At 41.5% G+C, this 16,648-nt stretch overlaps 1 protein-coding gene across 3 annotated transcripts in view; it reads left to right on the top strand.

Annotated features, from left to right (window-relative positions):
* Positions 1-16,648, top strand: part of Elmo1 (engulfment and cell motility 1) — a 523,874-nt gene that overhangs the window by 385,479 nt on the left and 121,747 nt on the right. The gene's annotated exons all lie outside the window — the stretch shown is intronic.

The raw sequence follows: 16,648 nt of genomic DNA on the forward strand, positions 1-16,648 counted from the left end.
TGTGGTCAATTTGATGATTAGTCACAGTTCTTCCTGCTTGGGGACAGCAATTAAACCTACAATTCTTTGCCAGACTCCCCTTTGATTGGTCAGATGGCTTTCTTGCACCAATGAGATGTGCATGGATGTGAACTAAGTAGAGTCCTGGCTGCAGTATGTTAGGCTCCTCTACCTGTGCTGTCAGAGTGAGAACTGTGTGCTATGGATGGTTGCTGCTATCTCAGTGTAAGCCTCAGACTAAGCCATATCGGGTGCAGTTTTCTGTAGTCAACCCACAAAATTAGAGGTATGACCAAAAAGCCATCTCAGCTGACCTGGGGTATAAGAATCACATCTTAACTTTGGAGATTGCTTGTTACACAGCATCTATATGGCAATAACTAAAACACCAACTGTTACACTTACTTAGCTTCTGTCTTTGAAATCTCCTTACTCTGCAAGTGTTATTAACACAGATCTGGCCACATTATTCCTGTTCCTAATCTTCCTGTGGCTGTCTGTTACCTGGCTCAGAAAGTTTCATGGTAACATACTTTTCGTGCCTCTCCCTCGTGTTTTCACTCTCCACCTTTCCTAGGCTGCCAGCATATCCTGAATGCCCACTGTTTTTTGAATGTGCTGCAACACCTTTATCTCTCTGTGTTAGCTCATCCTCATTCTCTCTGCCAGAAACATCTTCTCCCATCTGCCTGTTGAGAGTCTACTTATCCTTTAGGCGTTTGCACAAGTGCCACCTCAGTGTGATAGTTACCATCTCCCTTTCAATTCAATATGAAGCTTTGCACCTCGGCCTCCACAATGTGGAATTCAAATTTTCTACTGGAAAATACCTTCTAACTCCACAGTAGCCGTTTAACTATAAATCTAACTTTCCAAATTACATCTGTATTATTGGATGCAGAGCTTTTGTATCTCAATATTCTCTAGATGCTTTGTAAGTATCTGCTCAATTAATTTGGGTTAAATCCTGAGTGGATGGCCAGAAACATTTGATTAATCATTTACGATGGTCCTTCTGGCCAAAAGTTGAATTAATTTGCATCATTTTAATATAGAATGGCTGTTCCTGTGGCTCAGCTCCCAGGGGCCAAGGGTACTAAGTGTTTTGCAGTTCTGCTGACTAAAGAATTGTCTTAGTTAGACATGATAGCACATGCCATCATCCCAGCAATCTGGATGTGGTGGCAGGAGAATCAAGAGTCCAAGGCCAGGAAGTCTGAAGTCAGCCTGGACACTTCATCACAAAACAAAGCAAAGCAAGCCAACAAAGTAACCCATCATGCCTAAGATGTCAACAAGCTCTCTCAGTAAATCCTTCTAAATCTATACATCAAATTCTTCTTCAGATACCAATACCTTGAGAGATTTATAAAATAATTTTGCCATTTGTTGCTTAATTAAGTTCCCATGATAATCGTTTTCCTGCCAGTGTAGCTTATATAAAGTGATGGAAAGCTTCAGAGAAATTGAACCACTGCAAAACAAACTCAGTTTCTCTTTTCCAAGTAGCACAGTTGGAATTCCTCTTTCATTTTCCAGCTGCACTCATTTATTATACCACTGTTAGTCGTGCTTAACCCACACACCTTGGCAATCAGGGAACCCTCCAGTCTCCCATTTGTCATGTTATCAGGCCATAGAGGGGAAATAATGTCAATAATAACGTTTATCCTTTCCTGTGATGCTGTCAAGAGATGTTCCATTGTGGAGGACAAATGCAGCTTCTGGCTATCTATCCCTTCTAGGGGACTGGTGCTACCCAAGCAGACCCAAGAATGTGAGTGTGAGGGTAGGGCTTCACAGATGACAAACAGGAGCATGTTGAGCTCATCACAAAATTTGCCACTATGTTTTACCTTTGCCTTCAAAGTTCTATTAAATTAAGGGAAAAGTGTATTATCCTAGGAGTGGCATAAGGCAGGAAGACTCCCAGAGAATGCAATTTGTGTTTAGGCAGAGCTGAAGGCAATAGGTTCCCCTGACGGACTCTGGTCCTCATGTTCCTTATTTTCAGTTGGCATACCCGTTGGTGTGGCATGGCTTGATCTGAAGTGGATGGCATATGGATTTTTGCTGCTTGAACTGCCACAGAAGGAAATGTCATTGGCATCGAATGCCAGATTTCCATTTTGTGAACCACAGAGCATGGAATTCTGTCTGAAGGCTCCCTGGCTGTAATGTGTCCTTAAAGCAGAAGAGGGTAAAAGCTGTGCATCTCCCAGGTGTGCCATTCCCATGTAGGTGATTTATCATGATGAAATATCTGCTTGAAATGGCTGTGCCAATGACCTCAGGTATACCAGAAAGGCTGCCTGGTTTGTTTTATTGTGGTCACTGAGCAAGCAGGATGTTTGTCCCCAAGCCAAAGCTGAACAGACACTAGTGAGGTATGGTTGTTTTGTATGTGTTTTAGATAAATAGAAATTTATTTGTGCATGTACCAGAAAAGGACTTTGAGTAAAAGATATCTATGTTGAGGGGGTGCAGCTTGCCACAACTTTGTAATCAATAGAATTTTAAACTATAAAACACTTCACAACAGAGTCAGCTGATACAAGAGACATGATGCCGTCACCCACATACTCAGCCTTTGTCTCTTCTCCCATCTATCTTTTTACTGAGGGTCCAAGGGAAATTTTAAGATTTCCCTAACAGAGGATTAGAAAGAATCCCATGAAATCACCTTAAACTTGATGGTTTAAAAATTATTTCTTTTATTTTTGAGGTTATAATTGCAGTATTTTTCCCTTCCCTTTCCTCTCTCCGAGATCTCCCACATCTCTCCTTGCTCTCTGTTAAATTCATGGCCTCTTTTTTCATTAATTGTTGTTACAACACACACATACTAAATACACTTTAAAAACTAGCCTGCTCCATCTGTATAATGTGACTTGTATGTATGTTTTTGGAATACAGCAATGAGAAATGGCTCCACTTTGTAATTGTGTGTCATGTAGGAGTAGAGAATGTTAAACCCCAGAACTGACCACTGATTCCCAACAGCCTTCCTGCATTTTCCACAGTATACTTTCTTTTCTCTGTCAGGTTCCCTGTTCTGTGATCACTTAACTGATTAAATAAAGTGCCAAAAGATCTAGCAGTACTGACTTGGAGCACATGGAATGGGGTTCAGCCCAGCTCCAGCATTTCCTTATTGGTTGATTAACCTGTCTTGTTATTTGTCTCTTTATCTGTCAAATATGAACCTTAATAGAATAGCTGTGACTGTTAAATGAGCCAGTTGAGATGTAACTACCTGAAATGGTCAATATTCAGCCATTTATGATATTCAAAATTAGCTGTTCTCTCTGGCTCATCTTCATGTATATATATAAAGCACTGCTTTCCAGAAGGGTCCCAGAGGAGGCAAAGGTCCCCAACTCTCTTCATGTTTGGCTAGCATCTGCACTCACCACCTGCCTCCCAGACAGAGCTTGTGTCCCTAGACACCTGCATGGCCAGCTCTGCTGTGCTTTGAATTGTACTCTCCTTGCCAGTTCTCGGAGGCTGCTATGCCAGGTATCAGTTTTAATCATTGCATCATCAATCTCCTCCTTGAAGTGCCATATAAATGCACAGAAGCCCCCACTTACACTTGGCATCACTCCAAGGCAGGCATCCTCAAAGGACTACTACCTTCATCCACCTTTTTTCCTTTTCACATATTAATTTACTGAAAACTCCATCTTACCCTCACTAAAAATGTATCACAGCAAAGGAGGAGAGGTCTGGTTATAAAATATGTTGCTGGCCCTTGAAAATCTCTTTAGTCACAAAGTCTACTGGTTTTGACAAATGCAGAGAGACCTCTGATGAACAGTTCCAAATGTCAGGCTTTGGGGCTTCTTTGCAGCACCTTGACCTGACCCCATTGGGCACTTGTCCTCCCCCATGAAGATTGTCTCATGGTGGCTTACATATGTGTGTATGTGTACACATATGCATGCAGAGACCAACCCGCATGAAGAAATGTTATGTGTAAGATACGAAATAATTATTGTTGATTCAGTTACTAGTATAACTTTTAGAAAAAAATTCCAAGATAAGAAAAACAACAACTATACTCAAAATTGGAATCATGGCTCTAAACTTCAGTAGTGTAAATTTAATACTGAAATACCTCTTTAGCCACAAAAAGCATGTTATGCCATTGCCTGACTTTTCCTGGGGAGATGTAAGCAAACATCCACTTATCCAACATAGAGTACCAACAACAGACCAAAGTCTCAAGTCTAGCTTTGTGAAGCAATGAGTTTCATTGGAGTTTCTTACAGGAATATAGGTGAATAGGACCTACAGAAGTATGAACAACTTGTATGTAAACCACCAAAGAAATGTTTGTTACTCCCAGAAATTGTTAATTACATAGATAGCCCCCAAAGTGGGAGTAGGGATGGGGCTTGTGGCTGTTTCCCTTATACCACTACAGAAAGTTAATAGGCCCAGTGGCCTGTTAGTGGAATGTGAGTCATTAATGATACTGAGAGCTCTAGAGGGCCATCCTGTGCCCAGAGGACAGTGTTCTGCAATACATGCTTCCCAAGACAAAAATGGGGTTGGAGTTGTACAATTCATCTCCATGTAAGATTGGAATAAAGTTCTGATGAAAAAGACAGACAAAGCAAACAATAACATAAACCTTACATCACCATGCTTATTTGTATCTACCCTCCTCTAATTCTTCTCTTCATCCTGAACCATCCATATAGCCAAACCATCCCTATCCTTATGTAGTATTTCCCAACCTTGTTCCTCTTCTGAGGTGTTATTCAGTCCCAGTATGTCTCTGTGCTAACAAATCCTCCAGGAACGAATGTTGTCCCTGCTGCAGGTGCCTGCCTAAAGTAGCAGTCAGTTCCTGATTGCCAGGTTGGAGGATCTCTCCCCAGAGCTAGTCCCTTCCCATTGCCTTACAACATGGCTGTCCCATCTCTGTGATCCTGGGGTCCTTGACATGTTGGACTCAGACAATGCTGCCACTATCCCTCTATGATATCTTTAGCATAAATAGTCTTTCAGTCTACCTTTTTAGTTGTTGCTATTCTCTTGTATTACATCCTCCTGTCCACTCAAAATCCCCTGACTTTAGCCATCACAGTAGCTAGATTGAAGTTTTCTGAACTCTCTATATATGGCCAGTCCACAGGCCCTTCAAACTGGGTAGGTAACTCTAAGATGAGTCTTGTCAGTTTTGTTCTCTTCACAGCTGGCTTTTAGTGCTCTAACTCCAAGAGCCCCTTGATGACCTACCCATTTCCTTGACTTCAAACTCTGCATTTATCTCTGATTTTCTTACTTCTACCTCCTAGTGGGCCCCCAAGTCTACCTACTGCCAGTATCCATCTCTCTGGTGCTATGATTCTGAAGATGCTTCCATGTCTTCTGTAGACTGTGTTTGACTTTTGTTGTTTCCTGAATCTGAATTTGAACCATCCATAATTATCTTTCCACACTCAGAACTCTCCGGAGGCTGCAGAGATGGCTCAGAGGTTAGGAGCACTTGGTTTTTCTGTAGAGGACCCAGGTTCTGTTTCCAATATCCCCATGGTGACTCACAACCATGTATTTCACAGGCAAGTACATGGTAAACACATATGTAGTCAAAACGCGTGCGCGTGTGCACGCGCGCGCACACGCGCACACACACACACACACACACACACACACACACACACACACACACACAAAATAAATCCTCAAATGCTTTAGTTTCCTCTTCTTGCAGCATAACAAAACTAGACTTTCTGTCCCAGAACATTTTCTAAACAATGTGCATGTCACATCAAGACACACAGTCCCTACTAACCTATAATTCATCAACTTGATTGTTGCTTAAGCATGTTTTGCATCCCTAAATCTCTGTACTAGAGCATGGTCCCCTAGCTGTCAAAAGCCTGTCAATCCTTTCTTTGATACCTGTTTTTCAGTTTCTACAGGTCCTTTCATTGTGACAAGAATAACAGTTTCCTCTGAAGTACATGCTATTTTTTGTTGTAGTATGCTGGGATTGGACCCAAGGCCTTGCACATGCTAGGCAAGGGATCCCTTACTAAGCTATATCCATTCTCCACCTTTATTTTTCATCCTAGTGTCTTACTAAAAAATTACCCAAACTTGCCTTTATCTCATTCTGTAGCCCAAGAGATCTTAAACTTTGTCTCCTTCAGCCTCAGTCTCTGTGGTAGCTACTGGTCTTCCAGGCCATTTCATTTTGTTCTCTGTCTTGCTAACTGAACACACAGTCATAGGTTGAACTTTTGTCTTTAGGTTCAGAGGCAGATCTTATCACTGCCTGACCCAACTCACATCACCTTGGAATTCTGCTGTAGAATTCCAGGAAGTAAAGGAAACACAGTCTCAGGATGGACACAATTTTCTAGGCTTTCCTTCTGCCTTCTTCTTCTGGACTCTACCCTTGAGAACCAATTCTTACTTTTCTACCCCAGAATGTATAACAAAAACTAAAATAAAACAATTACAGATGGACAGAAGGTATCAACAGGTTTCCAACCTGAAGTTGGATGAAATTGATGATGGAAGGAGCTAAAATGGTTCTGTTTTTCAGTAAACTGATCATGCTAATTTTGAACATTCTTTGTAGTCCCTGAACAGATTAAGCCATTGGCAAAAATAGGACTGAGAAGTCTGACTCTTAGTGGTGATGATTTTCTTTGACAACCAGGAAGGGGAGAGGGGTATTTCTGAAAGAAAAGACAAAGACTTTGTTCCGCCTTTTCATCTGGGGGATTTACTACCTGACAAAAGCCTTTTGATTATCTGCACTGAGAATGGACGCTGGGTGGCTCACAAACCCCACACCCAAAACACACTGTGGGACTGAGGATGAGTGCAGCAGGTTGGGTAAGTGGCTGGCTTGCCGAAATACCCAGAGTTCCTGAAAAAGGAAAAATGAACTGCTGTCCTTGGCAAACTATCGTGGACCATGGACCATGGGTAGCCCCTTGCTGTGTGCTTCAAGAAACCTTGATATTTCACTAAACTTTAAAAGAGTCTTTGGAGACAAAAGTTCTTGTTAGGAAATTCACCATCAACTGATGGTCTCCATTACAAAGCCATTCAATACAACTCTGGGAGAGTCATGGGTGTGGTGGGGGAGGGAATAGTAATGAAACAAAGGTATACACACAGTTGTTCATTTCACTATGATTTAAAGAGAAAAAATTCAAAAAAAATTATCCCACTCATCAGCAAATATATGAAAGTAATCTATGAATACATTTATTTCTATGTTACAATTTTTCATCATTCTGTTTTTGTGACTAAATGTCAGAAAGCCTTTTGTATATAAGAAGAATATAGAAAACAAGATGCAAAAATATGAATCAACTAAATCAAAACACAAGATTAAATGATTTTAACAATGATTTCTTCTATACTATATTTATTTTTAAGTTTATCCCAAGATTACACATTGCACGCTCTTCATTATGTAAGGAGGGAAAATTTGCTGAATTGGACCAGGCTTCAGGTGTGCTCCAATGAGTGGCTCAGCAAGTCACAGGAGTTTCTTATCTTGACCCTCCATTTTAAAATTTGGCTAAAGTTCCTGACTCTTGTGTAAAAACAGCCTGGCCAGAGCCAGCCATGCTAGCTCAGCCAGTGCCTAACATCTTTGCCTGAAATTGATTGATACTAAAATCAGAAGTTATCTGAGACTAGATTCAAAGTACATTCCCTAACTGGAAGGAAGCACTGAGCAGATGTATAAGTCTTAGAGGAAAATGCACTGCTGGGTTTCCATGGTGGAGGATGGGCAGGATGCTTCCCAGAACACCCTCCTCCTGCTCAGGCTGGAGTGCAGCAGTAGGAGGAGTAACCAAGAAAGACAAGCCATGAGTCACCAAGATGCTTTCAGAGATCCTCATCTCCTAAGTGTCCATGATGCTGGAAAAAACAATGGAGTACCTGAAAACCTTCAGTATCATGCCTGAAGCATCCTCTATCAGGCACACAGCAGTGTTGCTGGGATTCAGATAATAAATTTAGGTCTAAAGGTACCTGGGATAGCTCTGGGTGGATCTAACTTCACAGTAAAATGCACGGACAAAGCAATAACATATACATTATACAGAAATAACCCAAAGTTGCAGGAAGGACCAATTTTAGGAGAGTTTTGGCCCATGACTCAAAGCTCAGTGGGCAAAATATAGAGTCTACAAGAGGCTGGGGAAAGATGAAGTACAATAGAATACACAAGGAAAACTTAAATAGAACTTTATTAATTTCCAGATGTCAACTCTGAAGACTTGAAAGAAGCACATGCCAACATATGAAATCAAGTTCTTGGTGCTTAGTGAACAGACAACTTACTTCAAAGTGAAAAAACTTTTTTTTTTTTCCTGAAACAGTGTTTCTCTGTAGCTTTGGAGCCTGTCCTAGAAATCGCTCTGTAGACCAGGCTGGCCTCAGACCCACAGGGATCTGCCTGCCTCTGCCTTCCCAGTGCTGGTATTAAACATACACATCACCACCATCTGGCCAAACTGAAATTTTTGTTGAAATGTATTTTTTTTATGTATTTTCTGGAGAGCCTAGATGTCAAGTATAAAATAGATTCCAAAACAGCACAAGCAAGCACATTCATCCATGATTCAAACCTGGTGATTATTTGAGCTATTTGCTCCATAATTCTCATGCCTGACAGTGAGCTGTTAGAAATGTAGACAAGCTATTTGGAAACCATGCTTGATATTCTCCCTGGGATGACCTGATAGAACAGAGGAGCCTTTTCATACTGTATATTAGTGGATTAGTTATTGCCCTTGGAACCAATTTTTTATTTGTATCATCAACTTAATAACCACTTTCTGAAGTTAGAAACTTAAATATGCAAGTGAATAGAAAAGTGATAAAAAAAATCATTTACCTGAATTTACTTTCTGTACAAATGGAGTTGTAGAGCTTGTTACATGCACAAGTTGGGAGTACCAAGTCAAGAGGATTTGTCCAGTGGTCATGACTCATAGGTGCCTTTAGTTGAAAGTGGGTGGAGGACAATTTGAAGACATGGTCATTTGAAGCATTTGATAGAGAAGGATTGGGGATGAGAACAATCAGCCCATTGTTGTGAGGGTAGCAGTGTTTAGCACACTGTGGGATTATGTTTCTAGTGTGCTGAGAGTTCTTGCTGCTACACAGTGCAACTCCAGACACACAGTTGTGACATTACTGGCTTCTGATAAAGCCACTTTCATTACCAAAAGTTAAAGTAAAAATAACTGTTTTTTTTAAGTGGCTTTAGAATTCCATAGGTGACCACTTTGCTTTGCAGAGCGCATGCATGCATGCATACACACACACACACACACACACACACACACACACACACACACACACACCCCATTGTGTTTCTATACCCTGCTCTGTGCAGAACTGTTGTTATCTGTTGCAAACCCATCTGATTTGTCTATCCTCATCTACTTCTCACACTTGACCCCTTCTCATTCTGGTAGCCTAATTATCTCCTGCATGTTGCGTTGGTCTTTACCCGCTGGCTGAAGTAAGTCTATTTGCTTGCTCCGTCTCCTTGTTCTTCTTTTGCTCAGACCGATCACCCTTTCCTTATGCCTAGCTTACCCTGCTCTGACCAGCAACAGATCAGGATGTATAGGCATTTGGCCTATTGATGTGCCAATGTGTCTGTCAAACTGAAGCTGAGAAGTCTAAGGAAGCAATCGCTTCTAGTGCTTAAGCATTTGATGAAACAGAGTAGCTGAGATTTAATAGCTAACATTTTGGATGAAATTAGCCTTCAGAATGAGAATATAAAAAACAAGCATTTTCTTCCTCAAAAGATGGAAATACTTCCCTGTGAAATTGATATGTTTCAGAGTTAGGAAAGATGGACTCCCATGAAGGCCCCCAAATTGGTAAGAATGTGGTAAGAGCCCCTTTTTAGGATGGCACAGACGCTGTTTCCATTTTGCACCATTGATAGAGTATCTTACTGTTGACCCGGTAGCTTTTGCCTCCATATTGCCAGGGACACACTTGGCAACATTGAACTGAGAATTTGGGCATTTTAATTTTTTCTTTGGCACGATTCTCTTCAGCATTCAATTCTGGGATGAATTTCACTGGCACATTTGGAAAACTTGCATTGGCAAGATGCTGAGCTCTGAATTTTCCCAGATTTCCTTTCCGAGACACTCCAGATTGTTAGAAATGTGTCACATCAGACATGCCTTCCCTCCATTCCCCCATGGCCCTCAGGTCAGCCCATTCCATTTTGTCAAGTCTGCCTCGTCCTGAAAGTCCCATCCCTGCACTCTAATCCTGGGAGTGGAAATCACCTATCGTTTGGGAAGAGGAATGAAGGAATGTGTGGGTTGTAAAATGGGTTTCTATTTTGTGGATCTGGTTTATTTCACAGCATTTGTAGAATTTCCCTACATTATAAGCATTTTTGTGAGAAATAACATTATGGAAAGAAATATTACCAGGTTATTGCCTTATTTTGCATAATTCTGTCTTAGATGCTATGAGAGTGATCCTGTTCTAACAGTTTGCTTTGGGAGTTCTGAGGCCATGGCATGCTATCTCCCCAGACAGATTTCTGAGCCTTTGTTCTGAAAATCCCCTACTACTAGATACAAGGTTGAAAACAAGGTACTTAAATGTATTAAACCTCACTGTCTCCATTTATGATATTAACTTGTGAAAAACACACACATTCATTTGTTGATAGTTGTGTTCCCCTATGGATATCTAGCCCTGTCACAAAGAGCTTACCCAGCCTGGTACCTAGTGATACAGTGGCATAGTATCAAATTTTGTATGTTCTGTTTATGATTGTCTCTCCATATCAGTGAGAAGTCAAGCAACTATGTATGTGTGGAATAATTGTGTGTGCTGTTATTGATCTTGTTCCCTGAAGGATAAAAAGTTTAAGATTTTCTGTATATTTTGTATTTCAAATATGTTATGTAAACAATAAGATTATTATACTACTCAGGCCAAATGACTGAACAACTCTAGTTCCCATGTCTCTGGAATGAGATAACCAGGTAAACAGAGCCAGTAGTAACTATGCCTTAACTCATTTGGACAGAGTCTCTATTTCTCACCATGCACCCTTATAAACATGGCCAAGTCTAGGCTGTAGTCATCTTGGATCTGCTTTAGAAGTGGTGTGTGTGTGTGTGTGTGTGTGTGTGTGTGTGTGGTATGTGTGGTGTGTATTTGTCTGTGGTGTATACATATACGGGTGTAGTGTGTGTGAGATACATGCATGTGGGTATGTATGTGATGTATATACAAGAGAAGTGTCTTAAGAAGACAGATATGGTTGAAGGTGAACTTGTTGAAATACACACTATTTGTTTGAAATTTCATTAAAGCTCAATGTGACCCTCAAGACCTTATAGAGAGAACCAGCCAACCAAAGAAAAAGCCATATCGCAGAACTATATTTGCACTGTGAGGTCTTCACCACCTTGTTCTTTGTCATGATTTACATGCATCTGGATGAAGTAGAAGCCAATGCAACACATTTTAGACCAAGAATTTGAAAACAGCCTCAAAAATTAGTTTCTGAGGGAATAATGTTGCTTGAAGTGATTATAGCATTTTATTTCCTGTTTGAATGTTCAGGATCTACTAAGCTTATTAAGTGGCTGCTCTAAAAATCCCTCTACCTGGTGAATGAGGTGGTTAGAAACCACCATGCCTTTTGGTAAGCCTGTTCACTGTGTTAGCTACCAAGCACTGTGTGTGGTTTGCTGGGTACTCACTTCAGCTAACTTTGAGTCACATGATACAATAGGAATTTGAAGTCCCCTAAAATAAAGTTGACATTGTTTTGTAAGAATGGGTCTTTGGAGATGGCCTGAAAATGTGAGACAACTCACCCATTCACAAAAAACGTCCTTATGTATGACGTACACTGAAGACTACTTCATTTATCTACATAATAGGGATGATAATATTTCTCAGGGTTGTAGTAAATTGGTTAATCCAGGTGAAATGCTTACAATGTTTCCTGGAGTGTTTATTAAACTTTGTCATGCTCCTCAGGCCAAGCTAACAAATTAAGAATATCCTGGAATAGACTACTTCAATCATTAACATTCTGGTAGGTGTCCCTGAACTCAACTAAGGGATCTATCAAGTTGATACGTTGGTGAGCAAGAAGTGATTTAATGGAGTACTACAACTAATTGCCATTTCTTACAGAAAAAACCTGAGCTTTCACCTGGTGCCTAGGACTCTACTTACTTGTCTTATCTCAGACAAGGTGCCACACTCATTGCATAAGCCCTGTGTTCCTTATCTCTGAGATACAATTCCTCTCACCTCCAGTCCCTTGACTTTGATTCTTCCATGCTCTGGATTCGGCTCAGACAGCACCACTTCCAAGACACGCTTCCTGATCTAAGTCAAAACTGCTGTCTGTACTCATTGTAGATATAACTCAGATCTCTGCTGTACACAACAGGTGCACATTTTTATGTGTTAGTCTCCTGTATTCAGGACCAAGAACTGCAGGGCAGAAGCCATATCACTTAGTTGTATTACTAGCCTAACTAACTTCCTGACACAGTAAATAGCTCCCGGCAAACACTGGATTTTGTTTGATGGGGGATCTGGGTGGAATAAAATATTTTTGCATAAAAGGGGGATATTTGGATGTTTTTTAATAAGGTGAGAGGGTAAGAGTAGGCCAATATCCTTAGAGTAGAGAGATCGGCAAGACTGATCACCAGAAAAACTGCACTGTCTGTGGCACCAGAAATCTGAAAACACGGAGTATTGCCAATATTGGAGCTGGGTATCTGACAAGCAGAACTTGGTGAGAATTCCTTCCTAGGTGCACAGTGACATAAACAGACAGTGGGATGTTGGGGTATATAGTCTTGAAGGATCGGATCCAATGCTGTAATTAGTAGGGTTGAGCTGAACACCAAGGAATGGGTGGCGTGTTATTTGGGCCAGTTGATGCTCACTACAGAAATAAAGGGAACTTAGAGCTAATGCTCTTTTGGGAATAGAGGATGTGTGCTAAGCAGGTAGGTCACCTTGGCTCCCAGAGCTAGAGAGACACGCAGTGGACTGACTGAGTCTCAGCCCTGTCAGAAACACGCTTTCTGCCATTAACCACAAAGGTCACATTTGCAAAGAACTTTATGTAATAGTTTTTCTTAAGGGTGTGGTGATGCTATTGACAGCCTATCTGTCAATAATAATCTAGATTTTTTCATGCTTGTAATTTTTTATATATTTAGACATGTATACAAGAGCATTTGTCATTTTCTGTATATATAGATCTGTATGTAAGAGATTGCTGTCTTGGATTCTCCTCCCTAAGGAACCTAACAGGGCCATTCATGCAGCCATTCATTGCTCAGTGGTGGCCCCTGCTGGTAAGGAAAAAGACAGCAGTACATACAGAGTCTGATAGTAATTCTGATCATGCCATGCATGCAACCAGGAGAATTTAAAGCAAGCAAGAGGGGAAGAAATGGGAGGAATGAAAGTGTGTTGAGAAAATTGAGGGAGGTTGCTCCTGTCTGGGGTGCGTTGGTGAAGTGCTAATGCAAGAAAGAGCTTAGCCTGAAGACTCTGTGTTCATAAAATCATCCTCATTCAGCCATCTCAATATTTAAAGCCTTGCTAGGAACCAAGGTAATACATTGTGAGAGACACCATTGCAAACTTTTATTTGATGTCTTCCAGGACTACTAGGTAACTAGTTCTTAAAGAAATCTCGCCCATTTGTTTGGTTAGAAGTTCCTATGGACTTCAATTGGGGTAGAGGCTGTTTAGGTTGATCTGCATCTTGAGTAGGAATCAGAGTGCGGATCCTCTCGTGGGACCCCTGCTGGGATGAGCGAATCTCTGTCTGTATGCATTTCTGGATACATGAGTGTCCCTGATGCACATGCTTTTTTTTTTTTTTTTTTACAAAGCATGGCAGTTACGTGGCATTTCTGTCTAGAAACTGTATGTGAAGAGAAGGTGGAAGAATGCATCACAATCAAATAAAAGTAGAGGGGGGTAAGAGATGAGATTGCAGTTGATTATGGGTCTGGCAGCAGATGTTCTACACGAATCCAACTCGCTGCAGCCAGTCTGTTTCCATGGCAACAGAATCAGTAATTATTGAGCCCTGGCACTCCCCCCACCCTTCTTCCCACCAAGGTGGAGGCTGATGAATGTGAACTATCTCCAGCTCCTTCTTGTCCCTCTTCTTTCCCTCTCTTTCTTAAGTCCTTTATAGGAAAAAGCAGAGACATTGAGAACTAAGAAAGGGAGCTATCTGTCTTGACAAAGATTGTAAGAAGTTAAATTACAAGTGATCTTTTTCCTTGTTATAGTATCAGATCAGAGAAAAGCTCTTCCCAGAAAAGCCGATGATCTCTGAAGATGCTAAATAAATGAGCAGGAGTTTCCCTGAAATGGAAGCTCTCTTTGATTGGCTGATCTTTCCACAACTCCTGCCAATCGGAGCACCCCTGGGCTTCAGCTCCATAAACATAAGCAAAGCTACATGCTTATTCTTCTGGACTTGGAGCGTATTCCATTTGAAGGTGTGCAGCGGGTCTCTGTTCACATGGCTCAACTGGAAACCTGTTTCTTGAACAAGCTTACTGGGGAGCCATCTGGTCTTCCAGCACACTGTCCTTCTGGGGCACGACTCTAAGTCATATCTGTGGCAGCAGCTTAGAAGCAGTGTGTGCCGTTGGGGAAGATGGACTTACGGAAGCTGGGTGAGTAAACCTCCGTCTTACACATCTGTGCATGGGTATTAGCAGGCTGAGATAGAATGTAGCTTTGTTCTATTGTCTGCCAAGAAAGCCGACTTGGAAGGAGCACATGAAAGAACACCATGCAAGGATTCCCATGATGTGGGAGACTATTTCAAAAGGCTGCATGCTTTGTTTGCTTCTGACTGGATTTGTAGTTGATTGTAAATTATATTTGGATGTTGGCAGTCTAGTTAGGATTAGTGTGAGCAGTGGAGTTTTGTCTTGTCTCCCTGGGTATTGATTCATTTAAAAGAAAATGTGTTAAAACTAAATTACTAAGAATTAACCCTGTGCAATGCTGAAAGGGAGAAAACAGTGCAGACATAGGGCTTGAAGCTGCCAGGTTGTGTCGCTGGCATTTGCATTGAGAAGAAAGATGTTATTAGAATGGTCTGTCACTCTTCAGAGCCCTGGCCACAGAAGGAAGCATCTCTTCTCCATACAGCGCTATTCTCAGTTTCAGAAATGTGCAACTGGGCTAGGTCATGTCCTTGCCCCCTTTCAGGAAACCAGTGTCCAAATTGAAATGTGCTTTTCCAAATCAATTTCAGAGATGAGTTGAGATGCAGTCAGAATGATTTTAGCAGCCAGAAAGCATGTGTGAAAGGGCTCTGTGTTACATCTCTCCAACCCTCTGAAACCCAGGAGGTTTGCAAAGTTACGTTTAGGCATTGGCTCTGTACCAGAGATGGAGTGCTCTGAGCTGATGCTCTGCTCCCTCGGGTTTAATTTTCCGATACTAGTGGTGAAATGTTTAATGTTCAGTAATCATAGACAGACAAGCGAACAATACTGTAAATAAGCAGTGAAGATCAGCACAGGGAGAGGAAAGGTCACTGCCCTTGCAAACCTCCTTACTGCAAACTAAAACATATAAGTGTCAAGAGGAAACCAGGCACAATGCAGAATTGCACAGGAGCTATGATCTTGGCAAGCATGAGAGGGAAGGTGTTGCCTTCAGCTTAGATGCAGAGAGCGGGGGTTGAACTTGACTTTCCATCTCTGCCTAGGATCTGTTTTCTTGTCTTTGATGTTTGAGGCTTTATCACTGTTGCTTTTTATAAGAATGTGATTTTTTTATCTTCTGTGAGAAAAGTGCTGTAGTATCCGTAGAATCTTTTATGGGGACATGGTTGGGGGGCTAAAGCATACTCCTTGAATTTATAAAGAAGACCATGTGAAACAGTGGTATATGGGAATGTATTGGTTGGAGCCTTAAAAAGAGTGTCCTTTTGCTTGCAGAGTGTCGTGGCTCTTCACATAGATCCAAAGTGGAATTTGTTGTGTCCTGAGTGGGAATCTGTGATTGAACTGATAAAGAAACAAAGGAACTAGGCAGGCTCTGCCTGTCTGAGCCTTGGGAGGGGCCACTGGTTGAGACAGATCTACTCTGTCCCTTAGTGAAGCAGGCTGGTGATGGGGGACAGGGGATTATTCTTGACTGTAGGTGACAGTGCACTGAGGACCTGGTCATCTGCCAGAGCAATGACCTGTTCCTTAGCTGACATCCTCGCTAGACATGCAGGCTGGCCTCCAGTCCCAAGAGGTTCCAGGTGGCCAGCTGCACTGCCTTCCACCTGGTCAGAAATGTGTTTCTCTGTGTGAGTGAACTCTTTCCGAAGCATCTCACTCTGCCACCCACTCCAGTGCAGGCACAGTTTTGAGGAAGTCTGGTTTCTTGTGGCTACATATTCAGGAACAGTCATCTTAGAGTGATTCTCCATCTACTATTTTGCCCCTTCTGTCCCCCAGTAGTGTCACTTTACATGGGAGGAATGCTGGCACCTGTTGGAATAAGAGGACAAAAACAAAAACACAAACAAAAATCCAGCCTTTTATGGAAGAAGTAAAAATATTTCAAAAAATTCTAAAAGTGTAAT

Source organism: Cricetulus griseus, chromosome 3 (assembly GCF_003668045.3).
Source record: "Cricetulus griseus strain 17A/GY chromosome 3, alternate assembly CriGri-PICRH-1.0, whole genome shotgun sequence".
Classification (NCBI taxonomy): Eukaryota; Metazoa; Chordata; class Mammalia; order Rodentia; family Cricetidae; genus Cricetulus; species Cricetulus griseus.